The sequence below is a fragment of the Electrophorus electricus genome, chromosome 26, assembly GCF_041902795.1.
Source record: "Electrophorus electricus isolate QZ-2024a chromosome 26, ASM4190279v1, whole genome shotgun sequence".
Lineage (NCBI taxonomy): Eukaryota > Metazoa > Chordata > Actinopteri > Gymnotiformes > Gymnotidae > Electrophorus > Electrophorus electricus.
This window is the reverse complement of record NC_137522.1, coordinates 4,571,728-4,580,546: the sequence shown is the minus strand read 5'-3', so window position 1 is coordinate 4,580,546 and position 8,819 is coordinate 4,571,728. Positions and strand designations below refer to the sequence as shown.

Genomic DNA, 8,819 nt, shown 5'->3' with positions numbered 1-8,819 from the left:
GAAATGTGCAGTGGAGCCTTTTATTGCGCTTCAGCCCCACCTGACCGGGGCATATTTAATGAACCTTTTAATAGCAGGAAACTATTAGCTCTTTTGAAACTGTGATGGAAATATGTTGTGATGAAATCACATGACTCAGTGTTACAACAAGGTGCTTATAAATAGTATAAAAAAGTACAATAAAAATACATGTAGACATGAAAGGATTACAGTAAGCCAAGTTAAGACATGGCATGTAACAGCAATGCTGATTATTAAAGAGATACCAAAACCCTTAGTGAAAGGAGCAGTAATCTTCCAGTGGCGATAGGTTTCTTTTTGTTTGATCTACTAGTGGGCCGGCCTAGAGATGGCATTTTTGCTCACTGACTGACTGACTGAGTCCCATTGTTGAAATTCATGATTGAGCAACCTAGCTAGCCACATTTGAACTTAGCTAACATTAGCAAGAAAGCACTGAGTCATTCTAGGGGTACGTAATGATATACATCTGAGGGGTTTATTTGCAAAATATCCCCCCACAGGGTGATTTTTGGGATAGCTGCAGGTTAGTATTAGTTGTGTTGTTTTATTTGGGGATGTGTTCTTGCTTGAAATATTGTTGTAGTAGGTTAAATTATGGGAGTGAATGTACTGTGGCCATAATGCTTTGCAGCAATACAGGACATGTCTATCTTGCCTCATTTATCTTGACATTTGCTTACATGAATGTGTGTTAGTTACACATGGGTTACATTTGTATCCAACTTACTAGCGAGCAGGAAGTGCTGCACGCCTGCCATGATTGTTCTGAAATAGCTTACATCCATGTCATTTTCTGATAGATGAGAGGGAGGTATGCTAAAATGGTGTACTTTCATGTCTTTGCAGCTTTGCTTGAAGTATTACTGTAGTGCTTTAAGTTGCATGAAGGGATGTGAGGATCATTTGGCATGTGGACGCATGTGTGTCTAAATACAGGTGGGTTTTTTTTTTGTTTTTTTTTAACAACCATTATGCTGTTATGTAAGAAAGTCAATGTGTATTCTAAGCATAGCCTGTTAAGTTGCAAGGTATCTAGTCAGATTTCTGTCTAGCTAATGTTAGCTAGCAAGCACTGAGTGATTTGCTGATACACAGGTAGACCTATGTGCTACACTTGTTTGCAAATTTGTAAACATTTTGTTTGATTCCTTTCTTGAAACATGTGAAGGGTCTAATCCTAGTATATAAATGATTTCTCAGACATTACATTCAAACACTTTGTGGGAAAAAGCCACGAGTAATTTAAGAGTCTCTACCTTCACTTGGCTGAAATGCAAATGAAATAGATACAAGGCACTGTTCTGTTTAACATTATCTGTGACTGTTTTTAACAGTCGCATGAGTACAAATATTTTGGCACACTATTCCACATATTAACTGTCAAGATAGCAGGACTCTGGGGGTTGAGATGTTTTTCTCAGCAGCAAGACACAGACGACCACTCAAATTCCCTAGGCGATTTCCTAATGTTTCAGATTTTGTACTGTTAACACTTATGTGAAAGACTCTGGTCAGTAAATGGCATGCCAGCAAAGCTAGATTTGCCTAGTTGTCTTGATTACACTTGTCTTCTTTACAATTAAAGTACATTTCCTGGTTGAACAGTACATTCATTTGATGTATACATCTGTACTCCCCTTAAATGTAATTTCTATGTGTAAATCCAGTTAATAGCGAATTGGTTTTGGGCTGTGAGAGAAGTGGGTAAAAAATAATGGCTCACTGCCTTTGGGCTTGGGAGTGATTTTCATCCTGGTGGGGATGGAGTGTGAAAGCACACTAACAGCTGGTGAGCAGCAAATTGGAATAAATAAGCATGCGCTGCTTTAGGCTTTTGATTAACAGTGTTTTAACTGGCCATTAAGAGCACAGAGGCAGCACCAAAGTGCCTCTGCCGCTACACTATTACTTTGATGTCGTGCTGCCATTACCCCTCTGCTTGCAGCACATGGAGAGGAGAGCAGCATCCTGGCTTTCCTAACGAGGTAATGTCCTGCAATTCAGGCCCATCTCACCATGCGTCTCATGCTTGTTTAGCACAAGATGTGAGAGAGAAACCTAGTAAATCAGTCAAATGACTGGTGAGATCCAGGAGAGTGATGCACCACCGTCAGTGCGATTGGAAGAGGAGCATAAATATCATATTTGGAGAAACGAAAGTGCTCTAGGACCAACATCTGGACCATGTGCATGTGTCTCAGGCTGGATATTGCATTCACTGTGGTTCGTTAACTAGTCTGTGAAAAACTTTATCTTGTATGAAAAAAAAAAAGGTTCACAGTAAGCTTCTCAGGAACTGTTCAATACCTGCTGTATGAGCCATTATATCATAGCCTTTAACATCATTTTTCAATAATATAATGACTGGCCTTGAATCGAAATAGAAGCCATATCTGACCATGGTCTGCACTCTGTACCCATCTGATGGATTTACAAATCTGGCTATCACATGGGTTTCTTTTAGCTGAAGTAGTACATGTCAACACATACCTCACTTGACCCTCAGGTGTGAAATGGAGGGGTGTATTTGATTAGTGTGGCCTTGCCCTCTCTGGGAACAGGGTTAAGGGTTGAGGGTAGGGTGGGGGCACTGTTTCACTGAGCTGGGCTAAATCCACACTGGTGTGTGTATGTGACCACTAACCACAACCATGGTTTTCTTTTTGTTTCTACTAGCAGAGTGTCAGTATATATGAACATCAGTTTGCTTTGATATACTGTACCATAGAATATATTACTCTACTTTAGTAAAGGATAATTAAGAATAATTAAGCTCCAAAATATTTAAGCTAAAACAAGGTCACTATAACATGATGCAACATGTTTGCAACACATGGTTAGTGATTATTTCTTAAGGCATCTAAAAATATCATTAGATATTTGCAAGTGATGAATTGGTTTAAGATGGTTTAGCCCTAAAGGATCCAACCCCAAATGTGGGTACTCATAGGTTTATATGTTATTTCTTAAGAATAATCAAATATTAATGCATTTTCTATTACAATTAATACACTTCTACCCAGACAAAATTTATTTATTTCTTTGCCCCTCTGCAATATCTAACACAGCAATGAGTTCAGAACCTGATGTATAAAAACTGTAATTATGCCTTAGATTCATTGGAGCAGGAGGGGACAATAACATGTTACCCTGCTTATCCCCATAATCTTCCCATTTCTCTTGTCGGAGGTGTGGCAGAGTAAAATGTCTTCAGATTAGCCACAGACTCAGGCTTTCTGAAACCCAATCTCATCCTTCCTCTCTCCAGCACACAAATGCTTTGAGCACTTTTCCTTCAGGTACGAGGCCTTGTTCAAGCAGGTGCTTAATTGGAGAGCACACAGCAGCACTGAAGAGTCAACTACAGTGTGGAAAATCACAGTGAGCTCAGAGCTTACAAAGGAGTGCTGAGGTTTGATCCTGGTTTTGGGTGCCTATTAAGAGATTAAGCTTTTTTAGTGTTTTAAACATAGAGCAAAACATTGCATGTAAGCACACTGTGTTGTGTAAACGCAGGCAGCCTCACAGCATATGAGTGAGGTGTATTCCATGCAATGTAGGTTGATTAGACAGCCACCATGCCAGCTAACAGGTACATTAAATAGGTTTGGCTTAACACTCATGTACAACAAAAGAACAGCTATGAAATTACAACAGCTTGTCAAATATAGAAAGCATCTGCACAGACACACAAAAACACATACAAAAAACATTTGCACATGTGCACACACACACACAGGAGGGTGAGCTTAGTCAGAAAGTGTAGTGTTTTCTTTCTGCCACAACGAACACAGTCTACATTGCAGACTCCCTTTATCAGAGCGGTAAGAAACCATTAAAATGCACCAGCACACATGGAGGGAAGAGGACCTATATTACAGAACAAACACATCCGCATGCCCGTCTGTAGTCCGCCTAAACATGCAGGGATGTGGTGAGGTATTACAGGCAAAAGTGCAGGGAACAATGTAGGCACCAAATTGATTTTCCAGCAGCTAGCTAAAGCGAATCCACCATTTCTGACATGCCGCGTTCCTCTCCCAGCAGCCATTCTTATTAACCCCACCGTTCTACGCAGCTTTAAGGAGCTCTACAACTCCAGATAACTCCCAATCCCTCCATGAGCCAGAGGTCATCCTTCATATTAAAGACTTAACCTAAGCACACTTTTCATTTTCATTTATTATTTGTCCATTCAGCCGCATGGTGAATTTTAATGGACGAGGAAAAAAGCTGGGAGAGGCGGCAATGTTTTCGGCCCTGCTCTGGCAGAGTGCGCTGCCTGATTAAAATGCAGCGGTCCTCACCCTTCCCAACTGAAACAGACATACTGATAAAAAACAAAACAACCCCCCCACTCCCCACCAAAAAAAGAAAAACAGGCCAGGACCAAATATTCATGAGCATGGAGCTTTGTGATGTGAAGATGAGCTGGGGAAACAGAGCAGCTCTTTCTGTCTGATGTCCTGCTCCAGCCTCTCCTTTCATGGTACGTTCCATCGCATCATACATCTTAATATGAGGAAGGCAAACAAAGCTTTTGGCTAAGGAAAGAGGATGATGAAATCATTTAAGGCTGTTCTCTGCTCAAGAGTCTTCCTGCTCCTTGAGTAACCCAACACTACACATTTTAGCGCTTACGTAGCGCTAATACAACCCTTTTTAAATGCATGAATGCTTTGTTAATTAGCTGGTGATTTGTGCCAGGTGCGACCTGAAAACTAGAATGAAGGGGCAGTTAGGGAACGCTGCTTTATTTGTTTTTACCACAGCATTTGTGTTGGCAGGGTGTGTCACGGTTCTCAACTCAAATCTTTCAAACCTGTTTCCCCCAGCTCTGTCCCTGCAGTGCTGTGATCTCAGAGTCTGGCTAATCTGCAGCTCACGCCTCATTGCCCGGCACTGTTTGTCCTCTGTCACTCCGCCAGTCTCAATGCTGAAACTGCCTTGCAGCTATAAAGAAGAGTGACTACGCAGCTCCATATTGAACTCGCACCACTGTGCTTCGATGATTCGCAATATTGGCACGGCCCATGATGCCTGCTCGGGGTTGGGGTAAATCATGACAGGTTGCGCATCATTCTCCCTCTGACTGAGTTTCCACTTTGTCTGATCATCTGTATGGAGTTAGTGAGATGAGAAGAGGAGACACAAGGAGCCATTACACTTTTCGTGGCTATAAAGGAGACTGTGAGTAGAATTGAATTAGAAGGGTTTTTTTTCTCTGTTCGTGAGAAAATCAGATTTGTGCAGTGACATGAAGCCTCCATTTTTGATGCTGGCAGTCCTACTTGTTTCAACAGTGAGTGAGAAATCCCATTTTTATTTCTGAGATAACAATGTGTGCCTTTCTTAGCATAATCAGCACTGTGCAGGCATAGCATCTGTGGTACAGGAAACACTAGATGCACACCAGGCACTGAAGCACACCACCACAATATGGACTTGGGAGAAATGAATGGGGGTGGAGAAGTGCTTTTCCACAGGAAGTCCCCTTTAAGCCTAAGTGGCACATATGCATGCTCCTATTTTGTTTGGGCTGTGTGGTTTGCAAAGAGTGATCACTGAGGCAAAACAGTGCTGGTAGAAAGGGGTAGTAGAGAACCTGGAGAAAGAGGAGAGGATTTGTGGGTGTGCAAGCGAATGCATTTCTAAGAGGATAAGACATGCCAGAGTGGAAAAGGGGTCCTGGAGGACAGCACCACAGAGGGCAAGAGAAAAACCCATTCTTACCAGAGGAGATGCAGGAGTTTAGCAACAGTTGGAAACCTGTCGGATCCCCAAGTGCAGAAGTAGTGAATAGCAGATAAATGTTGCTATGTGGTTCTATGAAAATGAAGCACCAGTTTGTTTGTGCGGTCAGCGAAAGAAAAACCTTCTTGATCACCTTAAAAGAAGTCTCCTTTCAGGTTTTGTGGACTCTGGAACCACAGCCAACCTAAAAGTGTTTTCAGAACAGCATATTAAACACATACATGGTTTGTGCACTGCAAACATGCTACCTTCACTTTATTCTCACTCACCTCTACCACCTCCAGGCCTACAAAATTTCTACACGAAATACAAAGACAGACCCTTGCACACAAGAAAAAAGTCTCTGTTAGCATAGGCTAAAATATTTTGATTTAGGTTGGATCCTGGAGAACAATTTACATATGCATTTGCCTAAAATCAGATTAGAAACATAGAATACCATAGAATACCTTAGAATAGCACACTCATCTTTTTTTGTAAAACCCATAGAAAACTGCCTAAAGAGAATCAGATAAGGCTCCCTGCAAGAGGTAAAAGGACATGAATGTGGATGTAGGCTGAAATGAGGTGATAATGTAGAGGAGAAAGGGCTAATGCCTAAAGAGAATGTCAGCAGATGCAGGGTGAAGCCCACCCTGCTCACCAATGCAGCCCTCCAACCCAGAGCCTTGTTCAGTTTCACTGGCTATGATTAAACCCCCACAGACAGCATTTCTCTCCCCTGCAGCTTTAGTCCTCAACCTTCTCATGGTTGTTATTGCAAACTCCGTGGTGCCACTAGGCTCAGCCCACCTGCAGACGTGTGTGGAAATCGCAGACAGCCACTGTTCTAAATGTAAATGGCTTTGGTAATTGCTGTCTTTTAGGGTGGAACTTTTCATCGACCCCTTTTGAAATATGACCTTCGCCCAATATGAACTCTATGCTCTAAATGTTTTGTGAATTCTTGAAGTACTTGTTAATCTTGATCAGGTGGATCCTCAGCAATGTAAACTCACTCTCTATTAAACTTGAGTGTTAATCTGTGTTTTTCTACTTTGTTTATAAACTCCCTGAAAGGTAACTTAAAATACAAATAATTGTGTTCTGGTGTTAAAGCTCTGCGTTTTTTCCTCCCTCAAAAAGTTATTTTTTAAAAATTCTTGCTGCCCTGAAGGGTAATATTTAAAAAAAAGCAAACTAACTCCTAGTATGTTATATCAAATTCAGACATTTTTTTTTCTTTACCCTTCCAGTATGATATGACAAAAAAACCCCAGAGGCGCTAATGCCTAACAGTTAAAATACTATATCAGCTTCAACCACAAGGGAGGCCAGTCAGTTCAATGGACTCAATCAGCAGAGGCAATGAAAACCGAAAGCTCACCATCATAAAGTTATAGGTGAGTTAAACTGAGTTGCTTTTTTATTCAATGTAATTATAATGAGATGCTATGGATTAAGTATTTAGTTTAGTTTAAATATGTAAAAACAATTTTTCTTCTGCTGATTCCATCAGATGTTGTCTGTAATAGCTAACCAAAGCAGTTTGGTTATCTAGGCTCAGAAGTTTAAATGCATACACGAGTCCTGTGGTGGTGTTTCTGCATCATTTGATATTAACAGTTTGCAAAGTAACATAGCAACAGTAAAACAACAAATTTATTCTCCAATTTAGTCAGAGTTGAACATGATTAGAAAGATGGTTCATGGACACACAATCCTTGTACAGAGTTTACAAAGAGCAGTTCAATTTAAAGGTTTAAATTTTGCTTCAGAATAATCAAATGATACATCTGTCATAAATTGACATTTTATAGACTACTAATATCAAATTATTAATTGGAACAAATACAAGGTAACAAATTGTGTCACCATCTGGCACAATATAATTTCCTTATTAGTAAAAAAAAAAAAAAAAAAAGACTGGCAAGCCTTAGCTGAAACAGAACAGCTAAAAATAGCAGAGCCAGAATACAGACAGACCTGATGTGCAAATGCAATGGGCAGCCCTAAGAGCGGCCCAGGAGTCTGCCAAACAGTCAGCATTACAACAACAGTTGTCCAAGAGGAGGTAAAACTGGGTAAAGAAACTCACACCTCTGAATGGCCACCTTGCAGAAGAAATTGACCAGCTGCTAGCCAGCGGCTCCCACTGGGGCTGGCTAGCACAAGGCAGGACAGTACTGGTCATGAAAAACTATAACAAGGGATAAACACCATCCAACTAATCCAGTAATCCAATGGTGTCTACAGCATGGTAGCTCTTGTCAGGAATACTAGCTTTCAAGCTGAATCAGCATGCAAAAGGATGTGAGCACAAGAGGTTCATCACTAGCTACTGAAACAGAACTGACTACAAGGTATTAAGAACCAGACGGGCTGGTTGCCTGATTGTTGCCTGGACTGTCTATAAGAAAGAATGTGATTAAGTGTCACACGAGTGCCTAACCCTTATAAAGTCAATAAGACAACAAGGACCTTCATCTAGGACTCAGAGTAATACTGGAAGACAGTGTTAGAGGTTGCTTAGTGACCATAAATGTGGTATATACTAAGGAGATTCATTGTCCCCAAAATATAACATACCGGGAGGAGCCAAGGCTCCTACTTTGCCATCTGTGTGTTACGGTGCCAACACCCCGCTGACAGCTACCAGCACTTGGTGGTACACATGAACTTTGTTTATGTTGATATTGTGTTTCCGGTCACATGTTATTATGTATTGTATTATTTAATCCTGTTTAGTTTCCATAACCATTGTTGGTCATTGTTGCTGCATTGGCTCTTTTATGTTCATTTTCATTCATGTCGTAAACTGCTTTAGTTGGAGACTCGCATTTACTTCTCATTGTTTCTTTTTGTCTGCACGTTGTTCACCCGTGACCCTGAGGAGACATTTCCTGTCATTTTCAGAAAGCCCAGCTTTGTCAAGGAACATTTTTTAAAAAGGTCACTTCGTTGGATTGTCCAAATGTAATAACTGTGCATGCATACATACAAAAGGTTTCATGCACCATTGAAATCAAATTGCATTGTCTGCTGCTTTGTCTAGCATTAGC

The 8,819-nt window shown here is 40.8% G+C and overlaps 1 long non-coding RNA gene across 6 annotated transcripts in view; it reads left to right on the top strand.

Annotated features, from left to right (window-relative positions):
- Positions 1 to 410: 410 nt before the first annotated feature.
- LOC145653917 (uncharacterized) overlaps positions 411 to 8,819 on the top strand; it is a 49,984-nt gene continuing 41,575 nt past the window's right edge. For 3 of the 6 annotated variants that reach the window (XR_014120166.1, XR_014120165.1, XR_014120164.1), the window contains exons 1-3: positions 411 to 547; positions 871 to 960; positions 7,014 to 7,160. This is a non-coding gene — a long non-coding RNA (uncharacterized LOC145653917). The remainder of the gene's footprint in view (positions 548 to 870; positions 961 to 7,013; positions 7,161 to 8,819) is intronic. The other 3 variants (XR_014120167.1, XR_014120163.1, XR_014120162.1) reach the window with 1 other exon arrangement.